An 18,265-nucleotide genomic window follows, 5' to 3' on the forward strand; every position below is an offset into this window, starting at 1 on the left:
CGGGGGCGGGGCTCGGGCCGTGGGGGCGGGGCTTCGTGGGCGGGACTAGGAAAGAGGCGTGTCTTACACAGAAGTAGCTATGTTCCCTGTGCAGTCACAGCTCTGCACACAGAGGACCTGGTAAAAGGCGGGTGTGCTTGGAGACCTCGGAGGGAGGGCGATGCCTTGGCGAGCCGGGCTCTATGATAGAGGCCACATCTGTGCCCCTGCACCGTCACCCAGCCCAGCTCTCACTTCCTTCCAGGCTCCGCTGTCCCTGGGACTCTCCAGGCAAGAACGCTGGAGTGGGTTGCCGTTACCTTCTCCCTTGAAGGTGCTAGGAGGTTGGAAGACGAAAGGTTGGAGCTGGGTGAAGAGTCCAGTGTTGTGGGTGGAGGTGGGCTGAGGTATTAAGCAGGAGAGTCAGATGGGCCTCCTTGGGGCTAGGGTATTTGAGCACAGGTTGGAAGGGTGTGGGGAGAGAGCAAGTCAGCCAAGATGGCCCATTCAGGCTCTCCCGCCCCAATTTTGCAAATAGTGACTGTGTAACAGCTGAGATTCATTTGTAGCACTGCGCCTGTGCCTTCATGAGGTTTATGTAACAGCTGAGATCACTTGTGGCACTGCGCATGTGTGTCACGAGGTACTTGCTTGGCCGTGGGCTGCTTTGTGTGGTAGGCCTGTATGCTGCTGCTAAGTCGCTTCAGTCGTGTCTGACTCTGTGAGACCTCATAGACGGCAGCCCACCAGGCTCCTCCATCCATGGGATTTTCCAGGCGAGAGTACTGGCGTGGGTTGCCATTGCCTTCTCCGAGGCCTGTATGAACTCCACCTAAAAAAAGCGGTGAGGTGACTGCTGCCCATTGATGTGTCTGTTGGGTCCCCCATGAGAGGAGAGAATATGGCATGTCTGTTGCTAAGGCTCCTGTGCCAGCCAGGAGAGGGGTTGGCTGGGGGGGAGGGCACCTGGGGCCCCAGCAGGTGGGAGGCCACGTGGTAGGGGCGCCTGGGCAGCTGCCCTTTCTTGACCCTGGTCCAAGCTGCGCTGGGGGACCTGGCTCACCACAGCCCTGGGTGCACTCTCTGTGGTTTTCTGCCTTCTTTTCACACGCATGACCTGAGGACAGCATCACTGCAGGTCTTTTAACTAAGTTTGTAACTCTAAAGTTATTTTTATCTTGTATATTTAGTTTAAGGGGCTACAAACATCAATTTTAAAATGTTGAAATGTTTTACACACCCTCTTTTTTTGGGAAAAGCAACCAAAAGGATCCTGCCTTTTGTCAGCTGGCTGAATTCTCCAGTGGGCCAGTGGTTATGTCTTTGAGTTTTCACTGAGAAGGGTTAAGGTTCAATCCTTGGTGGGGGAATTAAGATCCCCTGTACAGCGGTAGGGCTTTTCCTTTTTTAGAAAGCTGATTTGTTCTCCTCCCCCCAGCCCCTTATTGATTGTCTCTCTGATGTTTGTCATTGGGTATGGGTCTCTGGAGACCCTCTTGAGGTGGATGGCCTAGCTTCCTGTTAGTGAGTGGTTTTGCCCATTTTTTGAGTTTATTGTGTTGAGTTTTGGCCACACCATGTGGCTTGTGGGATTTTAGTTCCCCAACCAAGGATTGAACCTGTGCCCCCTGCAGTAGAAGCACAGAGGCTTAACCTCTGGACTGCCAGAGAAACATCCACCCCTGCTCCACCGGCATTTTAGGTCAGGAAAAGGGAGCAGGACCGAGGCATTGCCTGTCATCAGCTGACAGTGTCCATGGCGCGCTTGCCTCCGTGTGGCAGCTGATGGCTGCCCACGCAGACTTCTGAGCGCCAGGACATTTAGGGAGGAATAGACGACAGGAGCAAAGTAAACTCACTTGAGAGGCCGTGGATCCTGGTTGCTTCCGAGCCGAAGCTGCGGGACCATGGGGTGTGTGGTGAAGATGTTCTGCAGGGAGGTGAGGACTGGGCGCCTTCCCCTCAGCTGTCCTCCTGTCCAGCGACTGTCTCGTCACAGCTGCCGCTGCCAGGACCCAGTCTGTTGCCTAAAGTCAAAAGACGAACACACACGTAACTGAGCAGCCCCACAGAAGGAAATTGGGTCCCCTTAATGTGGACTATCCAAGCACACTGCCCGGCCCTATGCATTTCCCAAGATTAAAAACATCTCCAGTCACAGAAAGAGATGTAGGACGGCGAACACAGACTGACTTTATTATGTGGGTTTTGAAATTAATCCAATTGTTTGGAGCAGAGGCGCTGACGTTCTACAGATTAAAAGGGTGAATTAAATGTATTTATTCAATAAACATTTATTGACCATTCAGTAGATGCCAGGCACTGGGCCAGGTGCCAAAGACAGACTGAGTCCTGCAGCCGTAGAGCTTTCATGGCACTTCTGGAGGCGACGATCAAGTGGAGGGAAAGCAATGAGGTTACATTTCTGCATTTCATAAATGTGCCGGGGAGTGTACAGTTGTTTCTCACTGAAACACCAATTTTATTCATTTTATGTCTTGAGATGCTTCTGTATAGAAGAGACTCCCCCGCCCCCAGAAGTCCAGAGTGCTCATGTACTTACAAGTGTATCACACACACTGCAATACATTGTTACGCTTTGAATCCTCCAAGAGAAACAGCTTTCAACATACTGAGATGTTTAGAGTTGGAGTAGTACTTACGAAAACCAGGGAAAGACACATGCATTATCATATGTGGAGAAAGAAAAAAATTACATCTTCAGAGAGATGCCAGTTTGGTTGTATCCCTTCCCATAGGGTGAGGAACCTGAGGAACTAAAAGGATGTGATTCAGATGCTCACCTCCAGACCACATCCTGAGTACCCAGCATCTCAGAATTCCCCTGCTCAGTGGCCCTGAACCATTGCCAGCACCTGCAAGGCTTTCCCATCATTGAGAAAGGTGAGTGGGCTGTCACTGTATGCTGGTGAACACACCAGAGCATATAAAAACCCCTCCAAGTATGGGATGGCAGTGGGGGAAGAGAAGGTGGCTGGACCCCTCAGATGCTAGATGTGAGCCTGCAGGTAGCATGGTGAGTTTTTCATTTGGCTGAAGAAAAAGATAAGGCAAGATGATTTGTGTGTGTGTGCACAAATCCTTTTTATGTGCACGCTTAATCCTCTCAACTTTTTCCATTACTATTATACCTGAGGTTACCCTCTGCTAATTTGGAAGAGAGATACCTTTTGTTGAAGAAAAATTCTGTTTATTGATGTATCCTCTACAGTTAAAGAAGAGGAAAAATCAATCAGAGCATTTATTTTGTGTATTATTGTATTCTTTGAAATAGTGGATTACATCTTAATCCTACACACATTCTTCAAATAAGGACTCCATCTGGAAAGCTAACCTTCCATGGAAATGTCTGGGTCACACATGTCCATCCAGTCCTTCGCCAAGTGCTTAATGGAGCATTTAGTTGCTGGTAAGATCCTCTGGGGTCCCTTGGAGAGACCTAAAAGACAGAGTGGGCTGCTCAGGGTAGCCTGGTATGCACGGCATTTGGGTCCATCCTTGATCATTGAAGTAATTTGCTTTAAATAATTACAATTAGGCACTCTTCTCTTTTTTCTTTTCTACTTTTAATGCCATTTTAAGTTTAACATAATTGAGAGTATTTTTCTCTGTTTTACAGTTTTCCTTTGGGTTTATTACTGTCATAAAAGTTAAAATTAGACAAGAGTTGAATCTTTAAATCAATAATCTAATGAATCTGTCCTCAGGTTGCTCTGAGGAATATAGGAAATGCACTGCAGTAAATCCTTCTTCCCAAGTCTTATGCCGTCCTAATGTCACAATGGATGGCAGCGTCTCTTGCTTTGGGACTGGCTACAGAATCATGAGCTGTCAGATCTGATAAGGATCTGAGGTGTCATTGCCTGGTTTCATGGGCGAGGCATGAAAATTCAGAGAGAGCAAAGCCTTGTCTGTGATCACAGAGCAAATACATGGCAGGATGGGACCCTGGACTCCATGATGTGCTTCTTCAGTTCACATGAAAGCAATCAATGATCAGATGATTCGAAGAGAAAATCTCCCCTCAACCCTGCCCCATCTTCAGAAACTCAAATAAAAACTCAAAAACAGTACCTTACCCTGAACCTTAGGAGAGTGTATAGTGAGCTGTTTTAAATAAATTAGGAGCTTCATTTAGGACTGATGTGGCTCTTGGCTCATTCTAGACTTCTACATGTACGGTTAATCCTTGTTATTTGCATTAATTATACCCTACACAGTCACTGTGAACACTGGGTTAATGAACAGCAAACCACTGCTGGTGGCACAGTGGTGAAGAATCTGCCTGCCAGTCAAAGATGTGGGTTTAGTTCCTGGGTCTAAAGGGTCCCTTGGAGGAGGAAATGGCAACCTGCTTCAGTATTCTTGCCTGGAAAATTCAATGGACAGAGGAGCCTGGTGGGCTACAGTCTATGGGACCACAGAGAGTTGGACATAACTGAGTAACTGAGCATCCATAATCCTAGGGAAAATACACGGTTGGGTTCTTGCAAGCCTCTGGTCACACTTTCATGAATCAGTCAATACATAACCTTGTTTTGTGTGTGTTTCTATTTAAAGACTACTTATTTAATATATATTATTGATTCATTAACATTGGACTCATAGTCAGCAGCACTATGTAGCTCATGCCTGAACGAAGCTTATCGAACAACTTCCTGTATTTTCTCTATAGGGCACATTATAGCCTTGTGTTTAGAACAGTAGACCACACTTCACCACTATGCTGGACCATTTTTAAACAGCTAAATTACCAGCCAGAAGTGCAAAAGTGTAAAAATTATGATACCAACTGCCTTGAAAAGGACACTCATGTATCGCATGAGAATAGAAACAAGATGGCAGAATATCATCTTGTTCAACCTCAACTGGCATTGTGTGCGTCAGGGACTCAAGTTTCTGACACTCTGTGCATGTCCACAAATGACCACAAAAATATTGTGAGTGTTCACTTTGGGGTTATGAATTTGAGTAAGTGAATTTGCAAATAAAGGATCTGGAGTGATGAGGATTGACTGTATACAAAAGCTCGCATATGTCACTACATACTATAATTCAGGATTCACGTGGAGCAGTTTTGACTCTACATTGGTGGTGCAGTTATGCTGGTGGCCATTACACAGGAAGCCTCTACTTTAGAAGCCTTCCTTTGAGTGCACCTGCTTCCTACGAGCCATGTTGCCGAAAAGCTCCTTAAGGCAGATCCAGACTCCTGCCCTCCTAGCCACAGAGCTCTATCAAGAGTAGGGACCCCCTCTCAGGCATGTACCCTCCAATTAAGCTTCCTTCTTATGGGTGAAGAGGGGTCTCCATGCACGCATGCTCCAAAGAGTCTGCGTCATATCTTTTTACCTTGGCCTCACTTAGAAGTACTCACTATTTCCACAGCTAACCGCAGGCCTATAACTCCCAACTCTTTATCTCCTGTAAGGTATTTCTTCTGAGCTCCAGATATGTCTCTCCAGTTTCCTCCTTAGCATATCTACTAGAATGATTCACTGGGATGTCAGTAAGTCTAAAAGAGTTCTCACTGACTTCTGCCCAAAAGCCAGTCCTTCTTTATCTCTACTGGGTACTTGGCTACTTGGGTCACTGTCCAACTGGTCACCTAAGCTTGAAATCTAAGAGTGATTCTTAATTTCTTCTTCCCCTTTACTCCTCTCATGAGGTATCCAATGAAGTCCCACAAAATCTACCTTTGTGCTGTCTCTACCATCTGCCTATGCCTCTTCAATGGCATCGCCACAGCTCTATCCCAGTACTCACCGGGGTTGGCTGTCGGTCTCCCATGTCTCCATCCACTGTCCACACTGTTCCTAGAGGGATCGCTGGAAAATGCAAATATGACTATATCACTCCCTTTGAATATTTCAGTATTTCCCTAATGACCACTGGATACATATAATTTTAATAAGATCCTTTTATATTTGGACACCTGTTTCCTCCACTCTTTCATCTCCCATTACCCCCTTTATACCAATGTGATCTTGTGATATAATAAGAAATATGTATTTTAATCTTTGTTCCTGGTTCTTGAGGCAGGACTATCCCTAAACCTTGGAATTTCCTGAGTGAAAGGGAAAGTGATAGCGGTGGGAGGAGTGTTTTTTGTTTTCACAATAAATCACTTTCAACCACACCTAGTTTATGCTAATTAGATGCCCCTTATTGTTGTTCAGTAGCTAAGTTGTGTCTCACTCTTTGCAACTTCATGGACTGCAGCATGCCAGGCTTCCCTGTCCTTCACTATCTCTCAGAGTTTGCTCAGATTCATGTCCATCGAGTCGGTCATGCCATGTATCCCATCCTCTGCTGCCTGCTTTTCCTCCCGCTTCCAATCCTTCCCAGCTTCAGGGTCTTTTCCAATGACTCAGCTCTTTACATCAGGTGGCCAAAGTATTGGAGCTTCAGCATCAGTCCTTCCAATGAATATTTAGTGTTGATTTCTTTTAGGATTGATTGGTTTGATCTCCTTGCAGTCCAAGGGACTCTCAAGAGCCTTTTCCAATCTTGTTCCCAGCTTGTGATTCATCCAGCCCAGCATTTCACATGATGTACTCTGCATATAAGTTAAAATAAGAGGGTGACAGTATACAGCCTTGTCATACTCCTTTCCTAATTTTCAACCAGCCGGTTGTTCCATGTAAGGCTCAAACTCATGCTTCTTGACCTGCATACAGATTTCTCAGGAGGCAGATAAGGTGGTCTGGTATTTCCATCTCTTTTAAGAATTTTCCACAGTTTGTTGGGATCTATACAGTCAGAGGCTTTTGCATAGTCAATGAAGCAGAAGTAGATTTTTTTTCCTGGAATTCCCTTGCTTTCTCTATTATCCAATGAATGTTGGCAAAAATCTCTGGTTCCTCAGCCTTTTCTAAAGCCAGTTTGTACATTTGGAAGTTCTTATTTCACATACTGTTGAAGTCTAGCTTGAAGGATTTTGAGCATAAACTTACTAGCATGTGAACTGAGCACGATTATCTGGTAATTTGTATTTTCATTGGCATCACCCTTCTTTGGGATTGGAATGAAAACTGACCTTTATGAGTCCTGTGGGTTTTCCAGATTTGCTGCCATATAGAGTACAGCACTTTAATAATAGCATCATCTTTTAGGATTCTAAATAACTCTGCTGGAATTCTATCACCTCCACCAGCCTTGTTTGTAGTAATGCTTCCCAAGGCCCACTTGACTTCAGGCTCCAGGATGTTAGACTCTAGGTGAGTGACCACACCATTGTGGTTATCTGGGTCATTAATACCTTTTTTGTATAGTTCTTCTGTGTATTCTTGCCATCTCTTTTTAATCTCTTCTGCTTGTGTTAGATCCTCACCATTTCTGTCCTTTATTGTGCTCATCCTTGAATGAAATATTCCCTTGATATTCCCAATTTTCTTGAAGAGATCTCTAGTCTTTCCTATTCTATTGTTTTCCTATACTTCTTTGCACTGCTCTTTTAAGAAGGCCTTCTTATCTCTCCATGATATTCTTCAGAACTCTTCAGTTGGATTCGGTTCAGTTCAGTTTAGTTGCTCAGTTGTGTCTGACTCTTTGCAACCCCATGGACTGCAGCCTGGCAGGCTTCCCTGTCCATCACCAACTCCGGGAGCTTGCTCAAACTCATGTCCATTGAGTCAGTGATGCCATCCAACCATCTCGTTCTCTGTTGTCCCCTTCTCCTCCAGTCTTCAATCTTTCCTAGCATCAGGGTCTTTTCCAATGAGACAGTTCTTTGTATCAGGTGGCCAAAGTATTAGAATTTCAGCTTCAGCATCAGTCCTTCCAATGAATATTCAGAACTGATTTCCTTTAGGATTGACTGTTTTGATCTCCTTGCTGTTCAAGGGACTCTCAAGAGTCTTCTCCAACACCACAGTTCAAAAGCATCAGTTCTTCAGTGCTCAACTTTCTTTACAACATCCATACGCGATTGTTGGAAAAACCATAGCGTTGACTAGAGACCTTTGTTGACAAAGTAATGTCTCTGCTTTTTAATATGCTGTTTAGGTTAGTCATAGCTTTTCTTCCAAGGAGCAAGTGTCTTTTAATTTCATGGCTGCAGTCACCATCCGCAGTGATTTTGGAGCCCCCCAAAATAAAGTCTCTCACTGTTTCCATTGTTTCCCCATCTATTTGCCATGAAGTGATGGGACTGATGCCATGATCCTAGTTTTCTGAATGTCGAGTTTTATGCCAGCTTTTTCACCCTCCTCTTTCACTTTCATCAAAAGACTCTTTAGCTCTTCTTCACTTTCTGTCATAAGGGTGGTGTCATCTAAAATATAGCGTATTACCGCATATAAATGGAATCTAGAAAAATGGTATTGATAAATCTATTTGCAGAGAAAGAATGGGCATGCAGATGTAGAGAATGGACTGGACTAGTGGGCACAGTGGAGGAGGGAAAGGGTGGGAAGAATGGAGAAGGTGGCATCAGCTTATATAACTGTCGTGTGTAAGATGAATGGCTGGTGAGAAGCTGTGTGCAGCGCAGGTTGCCCAGTCTGGTGCTCTGGGATGACCTAGAGGGATGGGATAGGAGGAGGGGAGGGAGGCTCGAGAGGGAAGGGATATGTGTATAATTATGGCTAATTTGCATTATTGTATGGCAGAAACCAACACAAAGTTGTAAAAATTAAAAAACAAAACCAAGCAAAAAGAAGTCATTTGGGAAAAGAGATGTTCATTGAGAGAGAAGACAGTTTCATTCCTCAGATGATACAGGAAGCTGTACCCATTTGTGGTCAGAGCATGGAATACTTTTTTGTAAATCCTTCAAACTCTTTATTTTGCTCTTTTAACTCCAATTTGTACTTTGATTACTATAATCTTCCTTTAGTAAAGCCCATCAACTATTTTCTGTGTTTTATAGGAAATATTGTTGTTTAGTCGCCAAATCATTTCTGACTCTTTGTGACCCCATGGACTGCAGCATGCCAGGCTTCCCTGTCCTTCACTATCTTCTGGAATTTGCTGAGACTCATGTCCATTGAACTGATGATGCCACCAACCATCTCATCCTCTGTCATCCCTTTCTCCTCCTGCCTTCAATCTTTCTCAGCATCAGGGTCTTTTCCAATGATTTGACTCTTCGCATCAGGTGGCCAAATAATTGGAGCTTCAGCATCAGTCCTTCCAGTGAATATTCAGGGTTGATTTCCTTTAGGATTGACTGATTTGATCTCCTTGCTGTCAAAGTAACTCTAAAGAGTCTTTTCCATCACCACAGTTCGAAAGCATCAGTTCTTTGGTACTCACCCGTCTTTATGGTCCAGCTCTCACATCCATACATGACTACTGGAAAAACTGATAACCATAAAGAATAAAATAATTCTTTTCAAGACTCTTTTTTCATTCTATACATTTAGTTAGTACCTGCATTTCTAAAATTCTGTTTAATCTAGAATGGTTCTCTTACCTTCAACTCCCTGTCTTTTCCTATTTTAGGCAATATTTTTTAAAAATCCTATAATCAATCATTTTCTGATTCCCTTAGTTCTAGTCACTCAGCAAAATTTCATTGTGAAGTGAAATTAAGTAAAATTTACAGGCACTGCCAAATTCCAAACCTACTGACCTGGCCAAATGGACTTATAAACTATAATTGTAAACTATAAATTGTAGTTAAACTATAGTTATATAATTATATATATAACTATTATAATATATAATATATAATTAAAGTATATACACATATACATTGTATATTACATATATTACATTGCATACATTACCTACATACATATATACATTGTATATTAATTATATTAATGGATTATTATATTATATAATATATAATAATATATAATTTATAATAATATATAATATATGATTATATAATTAATAACACATATATTAATAATGTATTATAACATATAATATTATTACATATTATATATTATATATCTGGTAAGGAGGAAGTGAGACATATATGAAAATATAGCTAGCTAACACAGCATTCTCAAACTACCACTCGATTGCACTCATCTCACATGCTAGTAAAGTAATGCTCAAAATTCTCCAAGCCAGGCTTCAGCAATACGTGAACAGTGAACTTCTAGATGTTCAAGATGGTTTTAGAAAAGGCAGAGGAACCAGAGATCAAATTGTTAACATCTGTTGGATCATCAAAAAAGCAAGAGAGTTCCAGAAAAACATCTATTTCTGCTTTATTGACTATGCCAAAGCCTTTGATTGTGTGGATCACAATAAACTAGTGAAAATTCTGAAAGAGATGGGAATACCAGACCACTTGACCTGCTTCTTGAGAAACCTGTATGCAGGTCAGGAAGCGACAATTAAAACTGGACATGGAACAACAGAATGGTTCCAAATAGGAAAAGCAGTATGTCAAGGCTGTATATTGTCACCCTGCTTACTTAACTTATATGCAGAATACATCATGGGAAACGCTGGGCTGGAGGAAGCACAAACTGGCATCAAGATTGACGGGAGAAATACCAATAACCTCAGATATGCAGATCACACCACCCTTATGGCAGAAAATGAAGAAGAACTAAAGAGCCTCTTGATGAAAATGAAAGAGGAGAGTGAAAAAGTTGGCTTAAAGTTCAGCCTTCAGAAAACTAAGATCATGGCATCCGGTCCCATCACTTCATGGCAAATAGATAGGGAAACAGTGGAAACAGTGGCTGACTATTTTTCTGGGCTCCAAAATCACTGCAGATGGTGACTGCAGCCATCAAATTAAAAGCTGCTTACTCCTTGGAAGGAAAGTTATGACCAACCTAGATGGCATATTTGAGACATTACTTTGCCAACAAAAGTCTGTCTAGTTAAGGCTATGGTTTTTCCAGTGGTCATGTATGGATGTGAGAGTTGGACTATAAAGAAAGCTGAGCACTGAAGATTTGATGCTTTTGAACTGTGGTGTTGGAGAAGTCTCTTGCGAGTCCCTTGGATTGCAAGGAGATCCAACCAGTCCATCCTAAAGAAGATCAGTCGTGGGTGTTCATTGGAAGGACTGATGCTGAAGCTGAAACTCCAATATTTTGGCTACCTGGTGTGAAGAACTGACTCATTTGAAAAGACCCTATGCTGGGGAAGATTGAGGGCAGGAGGAGAAGGGGACTGCAGAGGATGAGATGGTTGGATGGCATCACTTTCTCATTGGACATGGGCTTGGGTGGACTCCGGCAGTTGGTGATGGACAGGGAGGCCTGGCGTGCTGCGGTTTTGGGGTCACAAAGAGTCGGACACGACTGAGCAACTGAAGTGAACTGAACACAGCATTTGATCAGAGCTGAATCAGTCTTGATCTGCTATCAGTTTACATTGAAATGAGACAGTCTTAATTGTGAGTTTGGTTTTGAAATAACCAATTTGAAATAAATAGAATGTTTTAGTAGAATTTCTAACTGTAAAAAAAAGTTGGCTGGAACTTCTAGAAAGTTGGTTATATTCTTTTTCAAATGTTATTGTTAAAAGTGCAGTACATTATACCTTGTTAGTGATTATCAGGAGAAAGTTTGAGCTTAATAATAGCAAATCACTTTTTGGGTTTAATTTCCTCATATTTGAAATGAGATGAGCAACTAGATGATTTACAAGATTCCTTTCAGCTATATGAGTTTAAAATGGAGCTGTACTTGAGAAAAGAAAGCAAAACTAGGAGAATCTCCAAAGGAATAGAGGATTTAAAAGACCATTTGCTCCAAGTAGAAAAAAAGGAATTGAGCTACGAGCAGATTAAAGGAATTAAAGATATAGATCATTGTTAGCAAAGTAAGTGACACAGGATTCTATGTGTGCCAATATTCCATCATATGAATTGAATATGACTAAAAGACAGGCTGGATTTTGTTGTCTCTATGGCCCCAAACACAAGGGATTGGAGAGTTCCATGGTTGCTGCCTTTTCAAGGCCAATCTTGATATTATAGTTAATTGCAGTGACAACATCCTTTGCTCAAATATACTGCAGTTGATAGAGACATAGCCTCTGTCAACTAATAAGTTTAAAATGTAATGCCAAGAATGAGACATTATTTGTTAGGTCTTCAGGATAAATTACTGAAGTAATGGTGCTCCATTAAAGAGAGAACGCTAGTTCAGAAATCCTGAAACAATGGAAGCAATGGCCCAAAGGGTTTTCTTCACACTCCCTCTCCCCAGCCTCATTAATCAGAAAAGAAGGAACCAAGCCCCAAACCTTGGTCTACAGTTTATATTAAGAGGAAGAATCCTAGTTTTTCCATCTATAATTTCTATGATTGTGCAAATATAAATTAAAAACACTGAGAACATTCAAAATGTTCATCATGTATTTTTAAGCCACAGTAACAGCTCAATATAGTACATTATGTACAGAGGAAAGAAAGAGAATAGTTTAACACCAGCTTTATGAAGTTAACTGACTCCAAATAGGGAACTGGCCACTAGGTCAGGTTTCAACTTTTTTTCTTAGGTATTGAGTCCTTTAAAAAAAAGAAAACTTTTTTTTTAAAGAGTGTAAAGAAACCAAGGATTCTGCAAGCATATGCAGATTTTACAAAGACAACCCATTCCTTACAACATGAAAATTTTACTTATGTCTACTTAATGAAGTGCTTGTTGAAAACAATTTTATTTCTTTCTTAGTGTCCTGTTATGTCCAATCTATTCTCAAACATCTCTTTCTCATTTTTTTTCTCTTTCTCTCTCCCTCTCTGTTTTTAGCAATAAGCTATTTCCTGCTTTTACTGTCTGGACCAGTATTAACCCCGAATTTGATTTTACATTCAGAAATTCCAAAATACCTATTTTTTAAATGAGAAATATGCCTTTTTAAAAATCACAAAGTGTGATGATAATGTCTTGAGATGTTTAAATGCAGCAAACATCCAGAAATTCAATAGCTAAATGAATGGCGTTTCCATCAAAGTAGTTACCTTCAGAGGCTAAGTATTTGGAATATGTTATAAACAATTTTTGAACTTCTGTTTTGGAAAGTAGTTCAGAGTCAATGAATGAGTGATTCCAAAAACTACTCTCATGATTATATAGTCTATCTTTTGTGCTAAAAGACATGTCGCCTAGCTTGATCACCCTCTTTGTTCAGCAGACTTGACTCCTTTATTAATTAGTGTTTGGGCAGGAAACATATTACCAACTCACACTGTGTGTGTGTGTGTGTGTGTGTGTGTGTGCGCGCGCGCGCGCACTTGAGGAGTTTTTAATAAAGGGTATATTTACAAGATATGTGAGAAAGATAATGGGAAATCAACAAGGGATGGGGGAGCCCTTACACTCTCTGGAGCTGGGGACTTTGGAGGAGGAAGACAACCGCATCTCTGAGCTCGTTCTCTTTACCATCCAGTTTGCTAAAAATTTAATATATTTTGACTGTGCTGTGCAGTATGTGGGATCTTAGTTCCCCGACCAAGAATTGAACCTTTGCTCCCTGCACTGGAAGCTCAGAGTCTTGACTACTGGGAAGTCCCCGCCTTCCAGTTTCTGACAGTACTTCTCTTTGGCCAAACTTGAGAGAAAACTAGACAACCTGGGAGCCTTAGTACAGCCCATGCAGACCAGTCTTACAGGACAGAGGGTGAGTGGGGAGGTACAGAGAGTAGTTCTGGGGGGGCAAATGGAGAATATCCAACACAGCCAGTAATGGCTCTTATCTGTTAGTGTGTTAGCTGCTCAGTCGTGTCCGACTCTTTGCGACCCCATGAACTGTAGCTCTCCAGGCTTCTCTGTCCATGGAATTCTCCAGGCAAGAATACTGGAGTAGATTGCCATTCCCTTCTCCAGAGGAACTTCCCAATCCAGGGATCGAACCCTGGTCTCCTGCATCATAGGCAGATTCTTTGCCATTTGAGCTACAAGTGCTGCCTCTCATCTGTTAACTGTGACCCAAATCACTCCACTGAGGACTGTCAGGAGAATGGGTGTAGCTTCCAAAGGCATTCTAAGAGTAGAGTTCCTTACTTAAAATAAGACTGTATACTCACTGGAATAAGTATGCACCTAACAGAAGAAATGAAAATATTTTAGTTTTTTTATTACGATTAAATCTTATTTCTTTATAGCCATGTTTCATCCTTTGGTAGGAACACCTTTGAGTGGCTTTTGATACATTCAGTCTAATGCATTTTATAGTCCTTTAGGTAGACCAAGGCTATATGGTATTTCCAGTAGTCTTGTACAGATGTGAGAGCTGAATCATGAAGAAGGCAGAGTACCAAAGAATTGATGCTTGGAGAAGACTCTTGAGAGTCCCTTGAACAGCAAGGAGACCAAACCAGTCAATCTTAAAGGAAATCAACCCTGAATAGTCACTGGAAGGACTGATGCTGAAGCTGAAACTCCAATATTTTGGCCACCTGATGCAGAGAACTGACTCATTGGGAAATACCCTGATGCTGGGAAAGATTGAAGGCAGAAGGAGAAGGGGATGATAGAGGATGAGACGGTTGGATGGCATCACTGATTCAATGGACAAGAATTTGTGCAAACTCCGAGAGATGGTGAGAGACACAGAAGCCTGGCATGCTGCAGTCCATGGGGTCAGGAAGAATCAGAAACAACTTGAAGACTGAACAAAAGGTAGACCAAATGTTTTGTTTGTTGAGACTTATAATTGAGGATGGAAAAATATACAAAATGATACACTGAAGGTATACATAATCTCTTTTTATGGAGTCATCTGCATTTATTGGCTATGTGGGCAAGTGAAATAGAATCCTGAAAATCTGACTTGGATTTGGGAATAGGGAGTTAAAACCAGAAATTATATATATACATAATACAAATCTGCCTGCTCTTGGCAGTTTTTACTTCACTGAACTGATTTCAATGCACTGAATGACTCAGTGATGTTTTATTTTTTGCTAGAAATTAGGAACATGGGCAGTAATCAGAGTGCCAGGGACAAAAAAGACAAATCTATACTGTGTGTACTTTGAAAATCACTGGAAGTGTTGGTCACCCAAGCCTTGACTTGCTGGATTTGGGTTTGGATTACCTAACTGGGCTTTTAATTCTCTCGTCTAATCAGGTCATCTTTCACCCAAAATAGAAAATGGAACATTTTTTCCCCTATAAACATCATATATATTTTTGATCCCAGTAATTCACAAGTTGTTATTCCTGGTCACCATCACTGATGAATGAATAACAGTGGCTCAAAAGTTTTAAATGAGATGCCAAGAGAAGATGTTTATTATTCATTCTCTCAAGTGAGTTGGGTAAGAGTATAATGTGTTCTCCAAACAGATGGAGAAATATACCGTGTTCATGGATTGGAAGAATCAATATTGTCAAAATGGCTATACTACCCAAAGCAATCTATAGATTCAATGCAATCCCTATCAAGCTACCAACGGTATTTTTCACAGAACTAGAACAAAAAATTCCACAATTTGTATGGAAATACAAAAACCCTGGAATAGCCAAAGTGATCTTGAGAAAGAAATGGAAATGGAGGAATCAACCTGCCTGACTTCAGACTATACTACAAAGCCACAGTCATCAAGACAGTATGGTACTGGCACAAAGACAGAAATATAGATCAATGGAACAGAATCGAAAGCCCAGAGATAAATCCATGAACCTATGGACACCTTATCTTCGACAAAGGAGGCAAGGATATGCAGTGGAAAAAAGACAACCTCTTTAACAAGTGGTGCTGGGAAAACTGGTCAACCACTTGTAAAAGAATGAAACTAGAACACTTTCTAACACCATACACAAAAATAAACTCAAAATGGATTAAAGATCTAAATGGAAGACCAGAAGCTATAAAACTCCTAGAGGAGAACATAGGCAAAATACTCTTCAACATAAATCACAGCAGGATCCTCTATGACCCACCTCCCAGAATATTGGAAATAAAAGCAAAAATAAACAAATGGAACCTAATGAAACTTAAAAGCTTTTGCACAACAAAGGAAACGATAAGCAAGGTGAAAAGACAGCCCTCAGAATGGGAGAAAATAATAGCAAATGAAGCAACAAAGGATTAATCTCAAAAATATACAAGCAGCTCCTGCAGCTCAATTCCAGAAAAATAAATGACCCAATCAAAAAATGGGCCAAAGAACTAAACAGACATTTCTCCAAAGAAGACATACAGATGGCTAACAAACACATGAAAAGATGCTCCACATCACTCATTATTAGAGAAATGCAAATCAAAATCACAATGAGGTACCATTACACGCCAGTCAGGATGGCTGCTATCCAAAAGTCTACAAGCAATAAATGCTGGAGAGGGTGTGGAGAAAAGGGAACCCTCTTACACTGTTGGTGGGAATGCAAACTAGTACAGCCTCTATGGAGAACAGTGTGGAGATTTCTTAAAAAACTGGAAATAGAACTGCCATATGACCCAGCAATCCCACTTCTGGGCATATACACCGAGAAACCAGATCTGAAAGAGACACGTGCACCCCAATGTTCATCGCAGCACTGTTTATAATAGCCAGGACATGGAAGCAACCTAGATGCCCATCAGCAGATCAATGGATAAGGAAGCTGTGGTACATATACACCATGGAATATTACTCAGCCGTTAAAAAGAATTCATTTGAATCAGTTCTAATGAGATGGATGAAACTGGAGCCCATTATACAGAGTGAAGTAAGCCATAAAGATAAAAGTATGTGTATACTAATACATATATATGGAATTTAGAAAGATGGTAACGATAACCCTATATGCAAAACAGAAAAAGAGACAAAGATATACAGAACAGACTTTTGGACTCTGTGGGAGAAGGCGAGGGTGGGATGTTTCGAGAGAACAGCATCAAAACATGTATATTGTCTAGGGTAAAACAGATCACCAGCCCAGGTTGAATGCATGAGACAAGTGCTCGGGCCTGGTGCCCTGGGAAGACCCAGAGGGATCGGGTAGAGAGAGAGATGGGAGGGGGGATCGGGATGGGGAATACATGTAAATCCATGGCTGATTTGTGTCAATGTATGACAGAAACCACTACAATATTGTAAAGTAATTAGTCTCCAACTAATAAAAATAAATGGAAAAAAAAGAGTATAATGTGTTCTCAAAACTGATCTTTGACTCTAAGAAAACTCCAGGTCCAGATGATTTCAGTGCTGAATTTTAGTACATATTTGAGAAAGAAAGACCAGTCTTATACAAACTTTCTCAGAAAATTAATGAGATGGGAATATATCCACACCTGACTTTATGAGCCAGCATGCCCCTGATGCTAAAACCTGTCTAAAATACTACAAAACAGGGGAGAAAATTGCAAACCAATATTTCTCATGAATACAGATACCAAATTCTTCATAAGACATCAGCATATTGAATCCAATAACATGTAAAAACATATTACATAGTAACAAAGTAGGAGTTATCCCAGAAATGCAAATTTGCTTTAATTCTTGAGAGCCAATAATTCACCATTTTGCCAAATATAAAAAAGAAAAATTGCTTAAATACATGCAAAATTTACCTTTTGCTTTTCTTCACATTCTTCTGAACTTATGTTCTTTTATTTTAAAAAAGGAAGGACAGAAAGTGAAGACCAGCTCCATACTTCAGTTTAAAACTCTTAAGATTATCAGCCTATAAATAATTGACTTAATTTTTAAATAGCAGAGTAAAATTTATAACCTGATAACTCACATTTTAGTGGTAAAGTGGACTTCAACTTAGATCAGAAATCAATGTCACATCTCCATGGAGCAAGCCACACAGTTGTGTTTTCCATCCTCAGCCTGCAGGAGGTGGCCTTCACAGCATCCTTCCAAACCAAGATACTGGAATCTCAGAGGCTTTGGATGTGGCTGGTATCAACTTAAAAGGGACAGGAGAGGCATCCAAGCCAAGGGTGCAGTTCAATGGTAAGCAACTTCATCCATCCATCCATCCATCCATCCATCCATCCATCCATGAGGACCTATGTCATACAAGGCACAAAATCAATGAAGGTCACTGCCCTCATGAAATATATATCTAGAGGAATTACATATAGTAATGATAAGCTTATAGTTCTCTTCTGTATCAGAAGCATAAGGACTAACTGTGGAGGTGATTCTTGGTCAGCTATAGGACTGACGGCTTATGAGTGAGCCAAAACATAACTCTTACCCTTGCTCATTTCACTTCTGGCCAAAGACAATCTACTTTATCATTTTCTCCTTTCTGTACAGGGCTTTGCGTGTTTCAGGAGCTGGCCCTACCCTTCCTCTTGGCCTGTTTGATCACAAAGCAACCTTGATGGAACATCTGTTTCTCCATCACAGGGCAATTGATTCCAGATGGTGAAGTCCGATCATTTAAGAACTATT

At 41.2% G+C, this 18,265-nt stretch overlaps 1 long non-coding RNA gene across 1 annotated transcript; it reads left to right on the top strand.

Moving 5' to 3' along the window:
• Positions 1–2,860: 2,860 nt before the first annotated feature.
• On the top strand, positions 2,861–17,772 carry LOC136146013 (uncharacterized). Its single transcript, XR_010658885.1, has 3 exons — positions 2,861–2,883; positions 3,275–3,409; positions 17,692–17,772. It is a non-coding gene; the product is annotated as an uncharacterized lncRNA (long non-coding RNA).
• The last annotated feature ends 493 nt before the right edge of the window (positions 17,773–18,265 follow it).

Source organism: Muntiacus reevesi, chromosome 13 (assembly GCF_963930625.1).
Source record: "Muntiacus reevesi chromosome 13, mMunRee1.1, whole genome shotgun sequence".
Taxonomy (NCBI): domain Eukaryota; kingdom Metazoa; phylum Chordata; class Mammalia; order Artiodactyla; family Cervidae; genus Muntiacus; species Muntiacus reevesi.